The sequence below is a fragment of the Hypomesus transpacificus genome, chromosome 12 (genome assembly GCF_021917145.1).
Source record: "Hypomesus transpacificus isolate Combined female chromosome 12, fHypTra1, whole genome shotgun sequence".
NCBI lineage: Eukaryota > Metazoa > Chordata > Actinopteri > Osmeriformes > Osmeridae > Hypomesus > Hypomesus transpacificus.
This window is the reverse complement of record NC_061071.1, coordinates 4126203-4147180: the sequence shown is the minus strand read 5'-3', so window position 1 is coordinate 4147180 and position 20978 is coordinate 4126203. Positions and strand designations below refer to the sequence as shown.

At 41.4% G+C, this 20978-nt stretch overlaps 1 protein-coding gene across 2 annotated transcripts in view; it reads right to left on the bottom strand.

Annotated features, from left to right (window-relative positions):
• The window catches only part of snap25b (synaptosome associated protein 25b), a 73965-nt gene extending 69032 nt beyond the window's left edge, over positions 1-4933 (bottom strand). For both annotated transcript variants that reach the window (XM_047031601.1, XM_047031600.1), the window contains exon 1: positions 4852-4933. The gene's annotated coding sequence lies outside the window, so the exon portion shown is untranslated. The remainder of the gene's footprint in view (positions 1-4851) is intronic.
• Between the last annotated feature and the right edge of the window lie 16045 nt (positions 4934-20978).

The following is a 20978-nucleotide window of genomic DNA, read 5'->3' as shown; positions in this document are numbered from 1 at the left end:
TCCAGAGCGACTTACAGTACGTACAGGGACATTCCCTTGAGGCAAGTAGGGTGAAGTGCCTTGCCCAAAGACACACTGTCATTTTGCACACTGGGAATCGAACCAGCAACCTTCTGATTTACTGGCCCAGTTCCCTAACCGCTCAGCCACCTGACTCCCAGACGTTACCGTTACGTTTCACAGTGATACTAGGTAACACATGGCTATTTACTCAGTAAGTAAGCTGAAACTGTACTGTAAACGGAAGCTGTGTTTGTTTCCTTGGTGTTACCAGGCTCTTACCATGTCCTTTTCAACGGTTCATTCCCTTTTCCATGCAATAAGCACAAACTTGGATTTTGTTACTAAGAAAAACATGACACTTCACTCTGTAAATTGTAACATTACTTCAAATTAAAGCACTGTTTCCATGGCATAACATGAACAAATACAAAGGTTAAGTCTATATAAGCCTCCATATAAAATCTCAAAATGTAAATGACTTTGTACCATAGAACACGTCAGTATGAGTTTGGCCCCTATGGTTTGTCTTTCTACAGCTCCTGTAACATAAAACGTAGTCTACAAATATCTAAGATTCTACCTATTTGAAGTAATATGTTAGAATACAGAATAATTGATTGGCACATTGATCTGAGTGGTAGCCAAGGATGCTGTGGTGGTGTTGTTTCTTTAGAAGTGGTCGCACACACTGGGCATCGTTTTTCTGTCTATTTCTCCACACACTAACCATCTTTGCCGTCACATCATGTCAGGAGAAGTGAAGGAGAAACGGGGTCAAATGAGATTAACTGCTTTCTGTAATGTTGTTTGTGGGAGACTGTATGTGAAACACATTTGTAAGAATAATTTTAACCTGCTCTGATTGATAAGATAAAATCTTGTTTGGTAGTTTTATTGAACCCCATCACCGTAGAGAGGTGATGTCAGTGTAACACATCACATTTTATACAACATCCAGGATAGCAGAGTAGTGTTGTAGTGTGTGTGTTCGTGAGTGCATGGGTGTGTATGTGTGTGTGTGCATGCGTGTTTGTGTCTGTTTGTCTCAGTGTGTGAGGAGGGTAGTGGGTGGAGCTATAGGCCGGTCTTGGTGATGCAGTATTCAGGAGATTCAAAGCAATCATCTTTCCCAGAGGGGATTAGTGGGCTAAAGCCAGTGTCCCATTCACTAGAGGATGAAGCCCACAGCATTAATCTACTGAAGTAGGCCTGTGCAAAACACATATTGCCTCTCCCTCTTTCTCTCCCTCAATTTCTCTTTCCCACTCTTTCCCTCTCGTCTGTCATTGTTTTCTATTTCCTCCCTCTCTCTCTTTCTCTCTTGTATATTCTGTTACCAGAGCAAAGCAACAGTGCACGACTTACATAACACACTGCTTTTTTCCATGTCTATGGAGTTTCAAATACAGCCCATTTCCCTCCCTCCATCTTTCAATTGCTCCCTCAATTCCCCCTACCTGCTGTACAACCCCATACATTATATGACTAACGCTGCAGACCCTTCCTTGAAGTACTAGTGTAACATATTAACCCAACTTATTGCAGTACAGTAAATAACTGTGCTTATCATACATTCAAAGACACACCCATACATCCATACACAACTATTACATAGCATACAAAAAATTGTTACACAGTGACTTAATTTCAGTCTTTAGGTTGCATATAATAAGACTAAGTTGAGAATTTATATTCTACTTTTTAAAAGGAAAAATATGACAATGATGAGCAAACATCATAGAAAATCTAAGTGATTATATACAGTGCCCTCCAAAAGTATTGGAACAGTGAGGCCAATTCCTTTATTTTTGCTGTAGACTGAAAACTTTTGGGCTTGACATCAAACGATGAATGTGAAACCAGAGATCAACGTTTCAGCTTTTATTTCCAGGTATTTACATCAGGATCTGATGCACAAATTAGAAAATATCACCTTTTTGTTCGAACCCACCCATTTGTCACGTGAGCAAAAGTATTGGAACATATGACTGACAGGTGTGTTTTGTTGCCCAGGTGTGTCCTATTACATACATTATTCAATCAATAAATACCACTGAATGTCTACACTCAGGTTCAGATTGGGTAAGATAGGTTTTGTCTATGCAGACTGTATTCAGAGGTGAAAACAACATGAAACCCGGGGCGCTGTCTTTGGGTGAAAAACAAGCAATTGTGAGTCTTAGAGAAGATGGAAAATCAATCAGAGCCATTGCAGAAACATTGGCCATAGCCAGTACAACCATTTGGAATGTCCTGAAGAAGAAGAAAACTACTGGTGTACTAAGTAACAGACGTCGAACAGGTAGACCAAGGAAAACATCAGCAGTTGATGACAGAAACATTGTGAGAGCTGTAAAGAAAGACCCTAAAACAACTGTTAGTGAGATCAGCAACAACCTCCAGATGGCAGGAGTGAAGGTATCACTATCTACTGTTCGCAGAAGACTTCATGAACAAAAGTACAAGGGCTACACCAGAAGATGCAAACCACTCATTAGCAAGAAGAATAGGAAGGCCAGGCTGGAATTTGCCAAAAAGTACAGAGATGAACCTCAAAAATTCTGGGACAAAGTTTTATGGACTGATGAGACAAAGATTAACTTTTACCAAAGTGATGGAAAGGCTAAAGTTTGGAGAAAGAAAGGAACTGCTCATGATCCCAAACACACAAGCTCATCTGTGAAACACGGTGGAGGTAATGTCATGGCTTGGGCTTGCATGGCTTCTTCTAGGACGGGCTCATTAATCTTCATTGAGGATGTAACACATGATGGCAGCAGCAAAATGAACTCGGAAGTCTACAGAAACATTTTGTCTGCCAATTTAAGGAAAGATGCAACCAAACTGATTGGCAGAGCCTTCATCATGCAGCAAGATAACGACCCAAAACACACTGCCAAAACAACAAAGGAGTTCATCAGGGGCAAGAAATGGAAGGTATTAGACTGGCCAAGTCAATCTCCAGACTTAAACCCTATAGAGCATGCATTTTACCTGCTTAAGAGGAGACTGAAGGGAGGAACCCCACAAAACAAACAACAACTGAAAGAGGCTGCAGTGAAAGCCTGGGAAAGCATCAAAAAGGAAGAATGCAAAAGTTTGGTGACGTCAATGGGTCACAGACTTGCTGCAGTTATTGAAAGCAAAGGATTTGCAACTAAATATTAAGTCTTATTCACTTAAATATGTTTTAAGTATATCTGTTCCAATACTTTTGCTCACATGACAAATGGGTGGATTCAAACAAAATGTGATATTTTCTTAGTTGTGCATCAGATCCTGATGTAAATACCTGGAAATAAAAGCTGAAACGTTGATCTCTGGTCTCACGTTCATTATTTGATGTCAAGCCCAAATGTTTTCAGTCTACAGCAAAAATAAAGGAATTCGCCTCACTGTTCCAATACTTTTGGAGGGCACTGTATACTATGTATTCTGTATGATATGTAAAACGATGTGTGTATTAAATGGTGGTTCTTACCAGATCTCTGCCTTCTTACGTTTTCCTCAATTGCCAGATACTTTTAATGTATCTGGGAAAGCCCATATTGTGACTTGCAAAACTCAAAAGAGATATCAAGTTGTATGCTTTAATTGAGGTAATACATTGTTGGGTATGTATTTTTTTTGAGAGTATGTGTTCCAGTTTAGGGTTGTGTGTTTAGAAAAATGATAAAAAATCACAAAAAATGTATTGAGCTTTCAAATACTTGTATTTGATCTGTGTTATTGAGAATGTGGTATGTGGCGGGGATTCCTCTTGATGAGTGTGTTGTAATGACGCTAACCCTTTTCCATTCAGTCCTGATCCTGGACAAGCCTCCCTAAGCCACCTGGATCCCTATGGGACAACCTGAGGCGTGCCAACACACACTTCCTGTCACACACACTTATTGCCACTCAAACACAACACATTGGCAAAGTGGTTTGATCAGAAAAATCTAAAGCTCAATAGACTACGAGACCCTCTCAGGGTTTGGAGTTCCTCACTCAACTGAAAATTATTTTGAATCTTCTGTCCATGTCAGAGAAGAGGTGGAAACTCATCTAGGCTTCACTCATACTGGGAACAACAGTACGCTACTCACACTTATAATAACACATAGTAACAATGTTTGTGCTTCCATTAGTAAATCGGACAGTCATTTGGGTAACCGTCTGTTTAGCATCGACCGACTTTCTTGTTCATCTTCGTACCATATTACAATGCCACATACAAAATTTGTTTTTCAATCTGACAGAATCATAAAATCATAAAAGCTCGTTCTTCGCCTGGTCTCTCTTTTATTTTTCAGAAACAGTCAAGCACTTAAGTTCCTTTCTGCCAGGGGAAAACGGGGGAAAAGGGGAAAAACGGTATGTTTGTGAAAAACTACTGTGCCCAAAGAGTATTGAAGTATTTACATTACTTACAACAGACCCCCCCCCCCCCCCCCCCCTCACATACTACATATTTGTACGTTTTTAGACGCTCTTCTCTCATCGTAGAAGAGCTGTCCATGGTACTGGCCGTGTCTCTTATTGCGCGTTCACGCGGACAGGCAACAAGAGGCAAATCCCGTTCGGTTTAATCACGAGGAAATTAAAATGGAGTGTTTCACGTAGCAAATACGTTTCTCAGCGATTTGTTATAGAAATGATTGCTACGTTTACAGCAATTATTTATCTACAGCAATGAATACGATCCCAAATCGAGGCTTCAACTCTTTTTTGAAACAAACTGTTTCAAAGCAAACGGAATTAGGTTGTCCGCGACCAACGCTATTTCACACTAAGCATCAAACTGCTCAATCAAGCCGAATTGAGTTTGGATGAATGAACAGTTGCCTGTAACTGAAGCGAACCTACCTAAAGTAGTTTTACGGCGGAGCGTAGTCAGGTCGGAAATGATAGTCTTCTGGATGATCCCCCCTCCTTTCTTCTGCCTGGCAACAAACTGATTGCTCTCGGAGTATAGACTCCTGAACCGCCCGGAACCGACAGCCTCCGCCTTCGTCAAGATGGCCGCGCCCTCTGTCGTCATTGTCTCATAAAGGTTTGTCTGCGAGAGGGTTAAGAAGATAATAGGTGCGTTCGACATGGACTGCGGCTGCATGAAACGACCGGCGAGAGTAGCCGCTGGCAGTCGGGTAGGAGTTGAAAACGGCTCTGTGAAGTCGGACATTTCAGCTTCTCGTGGTTTGCTGCGTTGACGTCAGTCACGGCCGATTAAGCGCTGTTTGCTTACCTTACTTTATTTATAATTAAACCTAGTATTTCCGTTATTGAAGAGGCGTAGTAAAACACTTCCTTCCATAAATGTTTTATTCAATTAAACAGTTTGGTCCGGATTTGAGCATTGGCGAAACTGAATGTGTCAGAATAATTACAAAACACACGTCAAAGTTGTCATGTGTGAGTCTGGCCAATTATGAAATAGCTGTGTCCTCACTAGAACCCGTGCAGTTGCTCTTGAGAAAATGCGTTTGGCTACACAGCCGGCATTTCTCGAATTGATCTCACGGTACTTTGATGGCTTAGTCCCAGTGACCTAGCTTCGGCGCCGTCTGAAGTCAAAAGTCTAACCAGAATTTACTGTTTCAAGTCAGCCGCCTGCAGCCGCCTGCAGTGCCGCATGAAGTCGGGTCATGTCGAACGCACCTTCAGTTTCGCCAATGCTCAAATCCGGACCGAACAGTTAAATGGAATAAAACATTTATGGAAGAAAGGGTTTTACTTCGCCTATTCACTAACGGAAAGACTAAATGTAATTATGAATAGTCAGAGTCAGATGGCTGAGCGGTGAGGGAGTCGGGTTAGTAATCAGAAGGTTGCTGGATCGATTCCCCGCTCTGCCAAATGATGTTGTGTCCTTGGGCAAGGCACTTCACCCTACTTGCCTGGGGGGGAATGTCCCTGTACTTACTGTAAGTCGCTCTGATAAGAGCGTCTGCTAAATGACTAAATGTAAATAGAGTAAAGTGAGCAAACAGCGCTTAAACGGCTGTGACTGACGTCAACGCAGCAAACCACGAGAAGCTGAAAAGTCCTACTTCACAGAGCTGACCTACTGCTACCTGTGTACCTGTAGGACAAGCACATATAACACTGAGGCACATAACATATATCAACACTTAACAAGACAAATGTACATTCGGGGGAATGTCCCTGTACTTACGGTAAGGCGCTCTGGATAAAAGCGTCTGCTAAATGACTAAATGTAAATATAGGCAAACAAGCAGGACAGATAGTACACAAAGCTGATAGGAAACAAGCCATTAAGGCTATGTTTGAATGTTTTTACATGTATTTTGTGCATATGCGTGATGGCAGAGCATTCCACATGTGTGCTGAATTCCCGGATAATGCAGATTTGCTAAAAGAGCTTGACCAATGTGAAATGAAGCTAAGAACGCTCTCTCCTCCTCTTTCTCATGTCGGCCTGTCATCTGGGTTTCAGTATAGGCAATCGGTTAGCCGCTCTCTCTATCAATTAGCAGTGACAGAACTTTCCCCACCTGCCAGCCTATCATAATTATGCTGTGCCTTTAAATATGTGTTTCACCCTGCTTAGTTTGTCCATGCTACCAAAGTGCGCGACCCTCCACCTCCCCGTTGCGATCCGACTTTGTTCCGGCTCTTCTGGCTGGGTCGTCGGCTGCCGCCACCACCAGTGTCTGGACTCAGGGGGGATTCCTGTTCGGATACGGGGCAGACGTTCTTTGATCATTTAAATTCCCCATGGGGTCACTTTACTTTACTCATCAAGGTCTGTGCTGATTGAAATGACACAATCACCTCTTAAAGCAGATGTGTGTCTGCTACTTTGAGTGGGTTGTTAATAAAATCACTTAGCAGAGGTGGGGCAATGCAAATAAAAACCACGCACATCAGTGAATTTAAGTTGGTTCAAGATATGGTGTTTGATGAGGATATTGCAGGGATAGTGACTTTTTTTTTAAAATTAAGTTAGTTTAGAACTTGTTTAAGGAGATAATGGATATATTTTAATGTTGTGCTGCTGGCTTGTGCCCAGCTGGTTTAGCAGTAGGTCAGATGGGGGATAATTAGCCTGGCTGCCAGCCCAACTTATCCCCGCCCACAAAAGAATGTGTGGGTAGCGGCCCAATTTTTGCCAAAATCCTCTGCAATATTCTTCTGTTGGTATTCACTCTCGTTTTGAGCTTCAAGTGGGATCAATTTGGGCGTGCTGTATGTGCCAGAGTGACCAACGCAAACATGTTGGCTGACTTGCGACAAATCCTGGTAGAGGAATGTGATGCCATCCCACAAGAGTGTGACCAGGCTGGTGACCAGTATGAGGAGGAGGTGCCAAGCTGTTGTGGCTGTATATGGATATTCCACACGCTACTGAGGTCCCTGACAGTGTAAAATGAATAAAGTGTAAAAATGGCCAATATGTGTTGTTTGTTTTTTATTACTGTGGGAGAGTGCAATCATCCAATCCACCAAGCAACTCAAAACGAGAGTGAATACCAACAGAAACTTCTTTGAGGGGTTTATATTTTGATATATAAGTCGCACCAAGTCGCAGGACCAGCCAAACTATTATAAAACACGATTGCACGATCCTTACAAGTTGTACCACATGTAAAGGTGACTAATCAGGCTTTCCAACGATATAAAACACAATACCAATTGGGATTAATGAAGGGGGGGAATAATCAACCAAATGTAAACCCATCCGCAGCAATATTGGACGCATTGAGCATCATTTCGGGTTTTTGCGGAAAATAGGAAAACTGACAATTTTACACTATAACTCACAAGAACTTGGTTCGGCTGTTCTCCATTAACACCCTAAATGACAAGAAAACTGGTTCAGCTAAATCACTCTCCAACTCACCTCTCCTGTGACGTTACTCCAAACCACAACGTGACCAAAGCTAAATCTAACACGAAGGCTCTCATGGTACATGACTATTGCGTACCAGATATCATGGAGACAAACACCAAAGGGGTAAAGAAAACCTTACAATCGCCCTCCAAGACGCCAATACCTCAGAAAAACCAGAAAGGAGACAGGGTCGCTTTAGAAGGAACATATGAGGAAGGTTCCCCCAACGATGTAGGCCTACTCTTAGCTGCAATTAGCGCCCTTCGAGACATGATGGAGGACTTCAAAACGGAGCTAAAGCAATCTACGCTAACCATATCCAACATCGCAAAAGCGGTGGAATTCAATTCGGCTGAAATCAAAGATTGTAAGGAAAAAAACTAAGAATTAGAAAAATAATTTACACTATTCAAAGACAGAGAGATGGAAAACAGAGATACTGAGACGGAATAAAAAGCTGGAACGTTATAAGAAACGATGGAATTTAAGATTGAATGGCCTAAAAGAAGAGAAAGAAGAAAACACCTGCCAAATCATTACAGACATAATTGGAAAGAATACTCCACACTGGAAGGAGAACATGGATTTTATTCTGGACTCTGTGCACCGCCTAGGACCGAACAATGGCAGTCGTCCACGACAGATCGTCATGCAGTTCACTGGAAGGCACTTCAGAGATGAACTCTGGCGAACCACCAAACAGCATCCCATATCTTTGCATATGGGATGCTGTTTGGTGGTTCGCCGGTACGGTGGCCCTGAAGTGCAACACACAACAGCAAATAGTAAAACACAACGGCAAATAGAAAAACACAACAGAAAATAGGAAACACAACGGCGAATAGGAAAACACAATGGCGTATAGGAAAACGCAACGGAAAATAGGAAAACGCAACGGCGAATAGGAAAACACAACGGCAAATAGGAAAACGCAACGACAAATAGGAAAACGCAACGGCAAATAGGAAAACACTATGGGGTTCCATTTGTGCCCAAAAAGTTGAAGCTTTTGTACAATGAATCTTGGCGATTGCTTTGCTCTCAGTCGTTTACTTCGCAGCAGTTCTTGTGATTTGCAGCGTACCATTTGTGCCAAAAATAAGTCGATGTTGTGTTTACAATGTGCCACTGCACCTGTCGTTTGCTGTGGTCGTTGCTTTTGTCTTTGGCTATTGCTTTGCTGTTAGTCGTTTACTTTGCAGGGTTGCGTTTACAATGTTCCACTTCACCTGTCGTATTCTGTGGTCGTTGCGTTTGTCTTTGCATCTTAACGATCACGTGGATCCTTGCAGTTACGTAGCCTACCTGCTCCCTTTAAATCGGATTTCTCCCGCTGCCGATTTCATTGGTTTGCAGCGCAAAAACGTTTTTATTTAGATTTAATTGTCTTAGCCTCCAATCATCAAAAACAAATTTTAAGAGTATAAAATCACCAGATAGCTGGATAATGTATGTGTTACATTGTTATGTGGCTTACACACAGCCTAGGCTACAGTGCTTATGTCAAGTTTTCAAAATGTTATGTTTCAGACTCATCTTAAAATTGACTCAATTCATTTGTGAATTGTGAACAATTGTGAACAATTACGCACAATACAGAACAATCCATTTTGGAGTGTTTTATAAATAGTAGCCTATAGTGGGGGTCAGATGGCTGAGCGGTTAGGGAGTCTGGTTATTAATCTGAAGGTTGCTGGTTCGGTTGCTGGTTCGATTCCTGGCCGGGAAAATTACGTTGTGTCCTTGAGCAAGGCACTTCACCCTACTTTCCTCAGGGGAATGTCCCTGTACTTACTGTAAATCGCTCATAAGAGCGTCTAATAAATATAAATATGACTGAAAAATCTATTTACATAAGTATCCCGACAGATTATAAAACAATCTGCCAGCTCCTAACACATAAATGATCCTTACCATTTTATTAGTTGATATCTGATATTAGTTTTATTTTATATTCAAAGGTAACTGCATAATTGAAACACTATTTGACTCAACAGTCAGTTGATTTTTTGTTAAACATACAACACACTTACTTAACATACGTTTTTTATTTTAATAAAATCTGTTAATAAACTATAAGAGGATGACGGTCAGTATTCGTCCTGATCGCCTGCTTTACTTAGTAGTTCAGCTTTACTGAAACATTCCATTAACAGTATTTGAGGTAAACAATTATTCAAATACATGTTTTGAATAACAATTTGATTATTGTCAAATAATCCTGTGGCAGGAGAGAAGGAACTGGAAGTCCAGGTTCTGTGGCTCTTTTTGGCTGACTGTGTCATTGTCATGGAGGGAGCAGCACTTGCCCTGGTCGCTTCTAAAACACAGAATCATTGCAGATTTATAAAACTATAGTACTGGTTTCCTTCATTGAAGTCTTTCGAGCGCCTGGTGCTGGCACACCTCAAACCCATCACAGACCCTCTACTGGACCCCCTGAAGTTTGCCTATAGAGCCAACAGTGTTGTAGACAACGCAGTCAACATGGCCCTCCACTTCACCCTCCAGCACCTGGACTCCCCAGCATCCTACGCCAGGATCCTGTTTGTGGACTTCAGCTCTGCCTTCAACATCATCATCCACGCCCTGTTTCAGGACAAGCTCTCCCAGCTGAAAGTGACTGACTCCACCTGCAGGTGGATCACAGCAGTGCGTTAAGCTGGGAACACAAGTCTTTGACTCCCGGTCCATCGGCACCGGATCTCCTCAGGGCTGCGTCCTCTCCCTTCTGTTCTTCTCCCTGTACACCAACAGCTGCACCTCCAGTCATCCGTCCGTCAAACTCCTGAAGTTTGCGTACGACACCACCCTCATTGGGCTCATCTCTGGTGGGGACGAGTCTGATTATAGGTGGTAAGCTGACAACCTGGTGACCTGGTGTAGCCAGAACAACTTAGAGCTCAATGCTCTTAAGACAGTCAAGATGGTTGTGTACTTCAGAAGAATATAGCCCCACTCACCCCCATCACCCTGTCCGACTCCCTAGTCAACACTGTGGAGTCTTTCCGCTTCCTGGGCACTATCCTTTCCCAGGACCTTTAGAGGGAACTGAACATCAGCTCCCTCCCTATGGGATTTGCTTTCATTCAGCCAGAACAGCATTAGTGTAGTCGTGCACTGATGAGATCTGCCATATTCATCCCAAAGGTTGTGGTGTTGAGGTTGGGGCTCTGTGCAGGCTAGTAGTGTTTTTTCACTTCAGCTCTGTATTAATGTCCACACACTTTTGTCCAAAGTCTAGATAATTATGTCTAATTCCATCTTGCTTCTAAAGATCAGCAAAGGATGCAGAAAAAATAAGATAATTTTCAGCATTACCAGCATTATTTGTGGGTACACAAATTGGATTACAACCCATTATTTGCCCTTCAATCCACAGTTGTGGATTTTTTTTAGTTAGGGTCACAATTTTGTTGTTTTTAACATATTTTATTATAATAAAAAAGGTATGTTACGTGAGTATTTAACATTGTATTTGAAAGCTGTTTAGATTTGGATGGTTTTGCTGTAATAAAAACTTTGACTGTTGAGTCAAATAGTGTTTCAATTATGCAGTTACCTCTTGAGTATAAAATAAAACTAATATCACATATCAAATACAAAGGTAAGGATCATTTATGTGTTAGGAGCTGGCAGGTTGTCTTTATATTCTGTCTGTATATTTTTTTAAATCAAATTTTTTTATAGTTTATTGTTGTGTATTGTGTGTAATTGTTGAAATATTCACAAATTAATTGGGTCAATATTAAATTGAGTCTGAAACATGACATTTTGAAAACTTGACATAAGGACTGTAGGCTGTGTGAACATAACAACGCAACATGATATAACACATACATTATCCATCAGCCGTCTGGTTATTTTGGGGGGGTTATATTATACCCTAAAATTCGTTTTGATGATTGGAGGCTTAGACAAATAAAATCCACATAAAAAATAGTTTTAGCGCTGCAAACCAATGTACGTAACTACGTAACTGCAAGTAGGCCTAACTGCAAGGATCCACGTGATCGTCAAGATGCAAAGACAAACGCAACGACCACAGCAAACGACAGGTGAAGTGGCACATCGTGAACGCAACATCGACTTATTTTTGCACAAATGGTACGCTGCAAATCACAAGAACTGCTGCGAAGTGAACGACTGAGAGCAAAGCAATCGCCAAGATCCATTGTACAAAAGCTTCAAATTTTTGGGCACAAATGGAACCCCATAAAACACAACGACATTAACTTCTGACGGAAAAGGTAGGGCCTATCTAGCAGAAGACGGACGCTCCTGATTGGACAGACAGACTGTCTGTCTTTTAACAGGAAGGAGCGGTGAAAAACACGTTTGAATGGTTTTCGACGGGACAGACAGCAGCACTATCTCGATTTACTGACATTTTCGGTGTACTAACACATAATAACAATTGGTTACTGGTGTGTTGCATCATGTATATGTCTCATACTTTATTAACAGTCAAATAACAGACTATTGTTCTACTGAACATTTAACTTTCGACTGTTGAAGTAAATGGGACTTGTTAAACACGTTTTTTTTTTCATCAGCCCACTTACAATTTACCACGTTAACAACGTGTTATGTTCTGTGTACTTATATGCAGTGATGGGCAACCTACTTGATGTGTAGTGAGCTAAGCTACTAGCTACTCAACAAATACATTCAGCTTCACTACACAGAAGCTACTATTCATAAAAATGTTGCAAGCTAAATTACAAAAATCTGTCAAAAGTAGCTTGATACATTAGTAGCTACTTTCAGTTAAACAAATTGCATGCCAAGTCAATACAATTTTAGTGATCAACACAATTGTCAGCCAGATAAAGGCTAAAATATGTTTAGATATATTTATGGAACAATAGCCTAATCCAAAATGCTAATGACAAATGCTGTTATATAGTCAGACTGGCCGCGCAGGCACTGTGTGAGTGGAGATGAGACGATCATAGCCCTCGCTGTATTCAGTTCTGGTGAGATCGGTTGTAACGTGAACTGCAGAACGGGATATGTGAGAGATGCTTTTTCCGTGCTTTGCTTTTCAGATGTGTCCAGGAGAAATTAGCTTTCGAGGACGCTACTGCGCTACTTGATCAATAAAAGAGCTTAGCTACTGAAAAGTTACTTCGTTTTGTAAATAGCGACGTTACAGCCAAGCTACTGACAAATTTAGTTAAAGTAGCTAGCTACTGGCTATCACTGCTTATATGTTATGCCAGGTTGCTTTGCTTCTTGTCCTAAGACTTTCCATGCCCAGTCGGACCCTGTGTTGTTCTGTGCACCTGACAATAAAATACTTGAACTTGAACATTTATATTTGTAGTATCCTACTTGATGCAAGTTGAATCTAATCTCGATGGCAATCACACCTGGGGCCTATTCCATAAAGGCCGCTCAAAAAAACTAGACTTAAAGTCCCAAACCAGACTTGAATAAGTTTAATTAGTCAAGCGGGGCTTAAGCGGTTTCATAAAGGCCAATTTCAGCTCACGCAGTCCTACTAATTCAAGTCAGATTTATGTAGTCAAGCTAATTGCGCGTGCACCCTATTTTTTAACAGCCCGAGAGGTAAAACATGGATCATACAATCCACCACGGCAAAAGCAATGCACACGGCCACATGACTTCTTCCAGAAAGAACGTCCCCTTTAAATCGTGTACAATGACAGCTTCTTCATCCACCGCTTCAATCAAAGTAAAATGACACGCCATGATTGACGTCATCAACGATAAGACCTTTGTTGATTAATTACCTTCTTAACTAATCTAAATTGACTTTTTTGACGTCGTTTAAAATAAATAGCCTACTATTAATTAAAACATTATCCAATAGCCTAGTGCTAACTTCTTAACATGGGTTTTGTGTCGGGGAAATGGAGGGCGGATTTAGGTTCGTTTTGCAATTGTAGGCTACTGTTAATGTCACAGATGTCAGTTGGCCAGCCTATGTTGTCTGTTACTTTAGTTTGGTTTTGACTATTGTTTGCTGTGGTGTTTTCATATTGGTTGTTGTGGTATTTTCATATTGTTTGCTGTGTTTGTAGTTGTTTGCTGTGGTGTTTTCATATTGGTTGCTGTGGTGTTTTCATATTATTTGCTGTGATTGTGTGTGTACTGTTTGACAGCAAGGACGGGGGCAGGAAACTCCCCAGCTGACAGGGACGCAGCCATTACTCCTAATTGATTCTGAACTGATTGGTTGGCCAATGAGAGGCACTCCTTTAAAAAAGGAGTGGAGACGGAACAGAACCAGGAAAATTCTACGGGGACACAGGCAAGAACACAAGAGAAGCGACGACCGGTATTCCGCTACTCCATTCAGACTTCAGAGGCACAACCACGGCTCGACTACTGAGAAAAGGGAAGTACCTGAATCTCTCCTGAAATTACTTGCGTGGTGTGCAACCAGAGTAGCCAAGTAGTTTTATTCTCGTCCAGGCAGGCTCACTCTGCAAATTACAAGCGGTGGACCAAGGGAGGAAGGAGCGGTACTACGCGGAGCCGACGGCGGTCCTCGACCGGAGTGGACATATACCAAAGCAGCCGTAGGCTTCGAGACGTTTTCTGATTTTAAAGGACAGATATTGTTTTTAGTATTTGGACATTTTATCTCTTATTGTACCATTAAAAACTATTTTCTGCATCTGTCTCTCGGCTGTGTGACTGTGGCCCAAGGATAACACCTGCTTTAAACTCTGTCACTAGTGTGACATAAACAATTATATTGCTATGATAATTATACTCTGATAATTTAGATTGAGATGTAGGCCTATGCCTGATGCCTAAACATTTAAAATCACAAACTAACATCCATACATTTAACGGCTATGGTGCATAGCTTATCAAAGCATTGTTCATCGATGTTTAATGCATTAGGCTAAATGTTGTAGCCTATGTAGGCTATTTACGTTGATTTTCTATCAATGTTGAACTGATGAGAATAAGAAAATGAGAATATACGTGGTAAATCATCATCTTCCCGTTGAGTCAGTGTTACAGGGACGTCTGGTTAAGCACCAAGTCACGCTAAGCCTGACAGTTAGTCTGACCCTGACCAGACTAGTTTCGTAGCCTAAGTTGCCATAGTAACCGAGTTCGAACTACGTTGAACTAGCTTTATGGAACCGAATGAACAAGAAATGAGTCTGACTAACTGACATAAGTCTGGCTTATTCGGTAAACTTGCTTTATGGAACAAGCCTCAGCAACTGCTCAATTTAAAACAAGAAGTTTGGTAAATAGAACAGAATATACAAGGCAACCAATTGCATTCATTAAAACATTTTATTATACAATATGTCCAGAGGGTCATTGTTTTTGTGTGGATCTGAAATTTCTGCCGAGCGTTGAGAGCTAGACTAGCTGGACAATAGGAACCCTTGATCTGCAATTAATTGTTGCTAGCTCTAATCATTAACTACGCTAATAAGAGAAGACTAACTTTGTATGCCAACGAACACCGATAACTAGAACTAATTTGACAAACGTGACTTCAAGTGCTTATACTCATCCTGATGTGATTAGTTGACAACATATCAACTATCACTTCGTATGTAGCCTATGCCTTGCATCAAAATCATTCTTAAAAATAGCGAAAGTATTTTCCAGGGATTCATGTTTTCAAAATAGGCGTTCTCCTTCCTGTTAAAAGACAGACAGTCCGTCTGTCCAATCAGGAGGGTCCATCTTCTGCTAGATAGGCCCTACCTTTTCTGTCAGAAGTTAATGTCGTTGTGTTTTTCTATTTGCCATTGTGTTTTCTTATTTGCCGTTGCGTTTTCCTATTTGCCGTTGTGTTTTCCTATTCGCCGTTGTGCTATCCTATTCTCCGTTGTGTTTTACTATTTGTTTTACTATTTGCCATTGTGTTTTGCTATTTGCCAGTGTTTTACTATTTGCCGTTGTGTTTTGCTATTTGCCGTTGTGTTTGCTATTTGCCGTTGTGTTTGCTATTTGCCGTTGTGTGTTGCACTTCAGGGCCACCGTATGACGGGCAGTGTGGGCTTAGATCGAGCAAGCGAGGAAAGCAGGACTTAAAGGGGCGATTGACTGGGTTTTTGGGGTATTTCACACTGTTCCTTAACGTCTCCGAATAGGGTATGTTGGGTTAGTTGGGTTGAAAAAGGCCCGGGTGCTGTTCTATGCCCCCTGATAGATCCTTTGAAATGTTCCCGGGAAAAAACACTAGCTTTTCTCCTTTTATGGTATGCTCATTAATATTTAGATAAGCTGCGCGCTGATTGGTTGTTTTTCAACGAGTAAAGCTGGGGAGCAAAAACGCAACACGGCCAACAGCAGCACTCACTGAAACACCGAAGTTGGAGACTTGAAATAAAAACGCGCAAATAAATCTATTGTGTCTACACAACACTGTTTTCAACAAATTGACTACATATAATTTGAAATGATAACATTACTTGTTTCCACTTCTGTTGTTGAAACAAACTGGATTGACTTAGGTGGGTAGAACAATAGGCTACAGCTTAGCAACCAAACCATATCGTGATTCAACTCGGCTTCAGTTAGCTAGCTCTAGATCTTGCTGAAAAAGAACCTGACAAAAATCGGGACAAACATGCATCGTGAATTGTAGATTTACATAACACGGTTAATTATTTGAATGAAACACAGTCAGGAACATGAAACAACGTTAGCCCCATTGCCAATAAACTAGGCTAAATGATCACACATTCTACCTATGCTCTTGCGTTAGCAAGCTTAACTAGTTTAGTCTACATGCCTACAGTCTAGGTGTTACTAGTAACAGTTACTAGCAATGTTAACATATCCTGTATCTAGCACCTGCCTTTCTCCAGTTCTTTCAAATAGATTATCTAGACAGGCGTTAGCAATAAGCCAGACTGCTGTTCATTTTTGGATATTTTTTCGGAAGCTTCCCTTCTAATGCCGACTACAGCTAGTCCAGCTAGAGTCATTTGATGTGTGTAGAAACTTATTTAGCATTCTACCTATGCTATATACAGGACACGTTAGTTTTGCTAATAACTGTTAGCACAACATCATACTGTCTTTACAGCTTGCAGTTGCAATGAGCATACGGTCGGAACAGCACCTCTTTCCAGGTTCAGCTTCAAGATCAAGTCTTTTATTTGTCAGGTACACAGAACAACACAAGGTTAGACTGGGCACTGAAATTCTTAAGACAAGACAACGCAAGCATCTGGCATAACATATAAGTACACGGAACACAATTTACATCAATGCTGAGCTTAAATAAGTGAAACTTCCTAAATATACAGAGAGCAATAAATATCGACTACACCAACCCTAAAACTAAAACTTCCTAAATTACAGATAACAATAGATAGTACACTATACTAACCCTAAATGCACAAAAAACCTGTTTCAACCCTATAACCTATTCTATCCTAATTGGAGTACAGTACAATAGTGCAAATTTGCAGATCAGTGACTATGTCAATGACCATACAGGAGCCTGTTGGCGAGGTACAGTGAGGTACAGTAGTGCAAGTTACTGATAGAGCAACCAGTAGCTGAAAGTGACAGTGTATAAGTGACTAGTCTGCAGAAAAACAATGTCCATATCAGTGTCCATTCAGAAGCTTGATGGCCCTTGACTGCCGGTCGTACTGAATAAACGACAATATAACATTGACAAAACAAGTAACGAACACTAAAATGACGAACAAAAAGCTAGGTTTTTGCGGAGCTCTCGTCAGTGCGGCCATCTCTTAGGCGCACCGGATGTTCTTCCAAGCAAATCTTGCTTGAAATTGTCCAAGGTTGTCAAAACTGTCTTGGGTGAAATGTTCAGAGCAAATGAATGATTGAGTGTCAAACTTCGCCTGGATCTTCTCATAGACAACAACAGCAGCCATGCCTGTCGAATGTTTGGCTCTTTGGGAAGACTGTGAGTGTTAGCCTTCCCTGTACAGCCTGGAACACGGCATTTACGACCGTGGTCCATTTTCAATATCCTTGTTATAATTCAAAACGTTCTTCTTTGTAATTCCTTATAAGTAGCTTACACAGAGGAGCGCGCAGCTAAACTAGTATCGGAGATAGACGCTACCTCGGGCTGGTCTGGATGTAAATTTTGGGGCGTGACAAAGATACAGACCAGAGCCAAAAAGGGCGGTCCCCCGTCCTACGTCACACACACGGTTTTGCAATCAATCGCCCCTTTAAGACCAAGTTCCGAGTTCCGAGACCCCTATGCTTACATTAATGGTCAGAAAGATGGTCTCTTTAACTGATGGCTCATAATTCCTTTATTCAAACCTTTTAGCAAACACACCGTAAGAGCTGCAGATACAAATAAATTACATCAGTGACTCTTACATGATGTGCTTCCATTACCTTTCAATAAACCTTTTATCGCTAGCAATAAACACTACAGGCGTTATCAGTAGCATTAGCAATCACCATTGGCGCATGGCAAATTACAAACATGAAATATGAACAACTTAAACTTAGACATATTAATCAAAATAACCCTGTTCCCTCATCAACCAGTTGCTAAATATTCTTATATATACTGTTATCTAATTATCTTAATGATTGTATCTCCGTATTTATTAAACTTAAATGTTCCGTGAGAGCACGCTATCTTTCTAAACTTCTTCTTCTTCTGCAGGTACGTCCGATCACCTTGGCTCTGTTCGAAATGTCTTAAAATGCCTCCTTCCTTCCTATTAAGAGAGCAAGGACCAGAGCCTGTTTAAGGAGAGCCTGCCCACTCCCTATTAAGCCCCATTGTACCGAATTTTGTTGCAGTTCCACCAGAGTTCGACTGGGAGTGATCGCGGTCGAGTGCAAAATGAATGGGAGTCTATGGAGCTAAACGGCTAAATTTGTCTCTTTCGCCTGATTGTCGTTGATAAATCTCAGATTTGATTGTAGTTTTTGCATGTTCAACATGGATTACAGGTCAAAAGTTGAATGAACGAGTGCTTATGTCCTTTCGATTTCTTACAGGGTAAGTCGTTGTTGCCCATAACACACTAGCATTCTGCTAACGAATGCGGATTGGTTAGTGAAGGATTGACTACGACCAGAGATCCCGCTTGATGGCATCCGACGTAGAACCAGAATGTCAGAGCATTAGCAACATTAGCAACAACATTAGCGAGCCAAAACTCTTTCTAGCATGTGTATTGACAGGGAGAGCCTAACCTGTCAGCTGTGTTGTCGATGCCTCGAGAGAAAAGTGGAAGTAACCAGAGCTTGCCGTCAAGCAGTAGCTCTGGTCGTACGATGTGTATGACGTCAATGACATTTTCAAAGGCTTTTTAGAACGGAAAGGCGACTTAAAAAAAATCTAACACCCAGCGGTGTCTATTTTTTCTGCCTCCCCTTTCGAATTCAAATTACTAGACAAAAAATCATATCCTGAGAAAAGTGGATTTTGAGGGGTATAGCTCCATAGACCTCCATTCATTCTGCACTCGACCGTTAGCGCCCTCATATGGAACTTAAGTGGAACTGCAACCAGTTCAGAACCCGGAAGTTTCCCGCGAGTGGGAGTTCTCTCTTTATTAGACATTCTCTGGCAAGGACTGTTTGAAATGTCTTAAACCTTCTCTTCCGCTCTAATAAGATACCTTGAAATACGTCACATAACGGTCATTTTTCAAGAGAGCATATGAGCTGCCTTGTTGTCTTAATGGCGGCAGGTATTACCCATAACTCTGTGCGCGGGGTTACCGTGAGCAACAAGTTAAACAGAATCCTTTGACCGCCATTACTCTAAGTTTTTACAATTCATATTTCAGCTAAACGGTACTTGTAAATCAGCATCTGAATAAAAATGTATTGAGAAGTGGGCAGTGTAGTTGCTGAAAATGTACTTATTTTATTGATGACACTCCTAATTAATAAATTTGCTCAGACTTTTCGATAACGTAGCTAGTATCGCAGTGCAGTGCAGACACTAACTAGTTGCTGCGTTTTATCATAATCTTATCAAAAGAATGAAAAACAAACACAAATGTTATGAGCTATTGATCCTATATTTAACACAAGTTTAAATACAGCTTAACTTGACTTAGTGTGACAATAAACGTGTGTCAATAAACTCAATGCAATTGACTGCCGTCTGACAAAGCGCGCTAGTGCGAGCCAAGCCTCCACCCCTCGCCCCTCGGCTTGAAGCAACGGCCCCGGTGGATGTAGGTGGTATTGCATGTACGGTTAGGTTTCCGACTCTTCCGGTCGTTTTTATTCTATTAACTCCATTCAACATTTACAAAACTATCTCCCCCAATAATTTTTGTTTGATTCTCGAACCTGGCTCATACTACTAGCTTTTTCATAGAATAATTTTTCCAGATTTTTGCTAAGTTTGAAACCAATCCGAAATGGGTAAACTAGCAACCCCTTTATTTGCTTAGTCAATGAAAGTTGCCTGCAAATGTGCTGGCGGATACTAACAGGGCACGAGCACAAAAGTTCACATTGGCCGATAGCCGATTTACATGAGCTCTCGGAGCTAGGGAAAAAAAGAGCCACTGTTTAAGCTAGACAGGAAGACACGGAAGTGGAAAGATGGCCGCGTCCAGTCTCGCGATCTCGCTTGCCTCACTGCGCCACTGAGCACTTTTCATAGAAATGAATGGGGACGCCATCTTGGAAGACAAAAGTAGCTTACTCTAGTTATATTAACTCAATGGTGCGAGCACATAAGTACACGCAGCGCGATGACGTACATCCTGTCTTAATAGACTGTTCGAAATCAACGGTTTTGGAGATACCTTCCCTCGAAAAGACCTGTAGTTAGACACCTGTCTAGTAAGAGATCAAGGATTAAGACAGCTATCTAAGATTTCTAACACAGCCCAATAGAGTCCAATTGCAGTGCTCCCTCCTCAGGCCCCTCTAAACCGGAACTCTCTCCTCAGGCCCCTGAAGCCGGAACTCTCTCCTCAGGCCCCTTTTTTCATGTGTATCCGAGGTATTAGCGCCACCGCTTGTCGGAGGATACTGTAGGTTATTAATATTAATAGGCTAACTTACACTGAACTTCGGTTTTATTGTAAGTCAATAGTGTTTAACATAGCGGAAATTAGCATTGCAGCTAGCGTTACGTATTGCTAACATTACGAACATGATCACTGTTCTGCCCCTGGCAAGCATAGAAAATAGGTTTGGC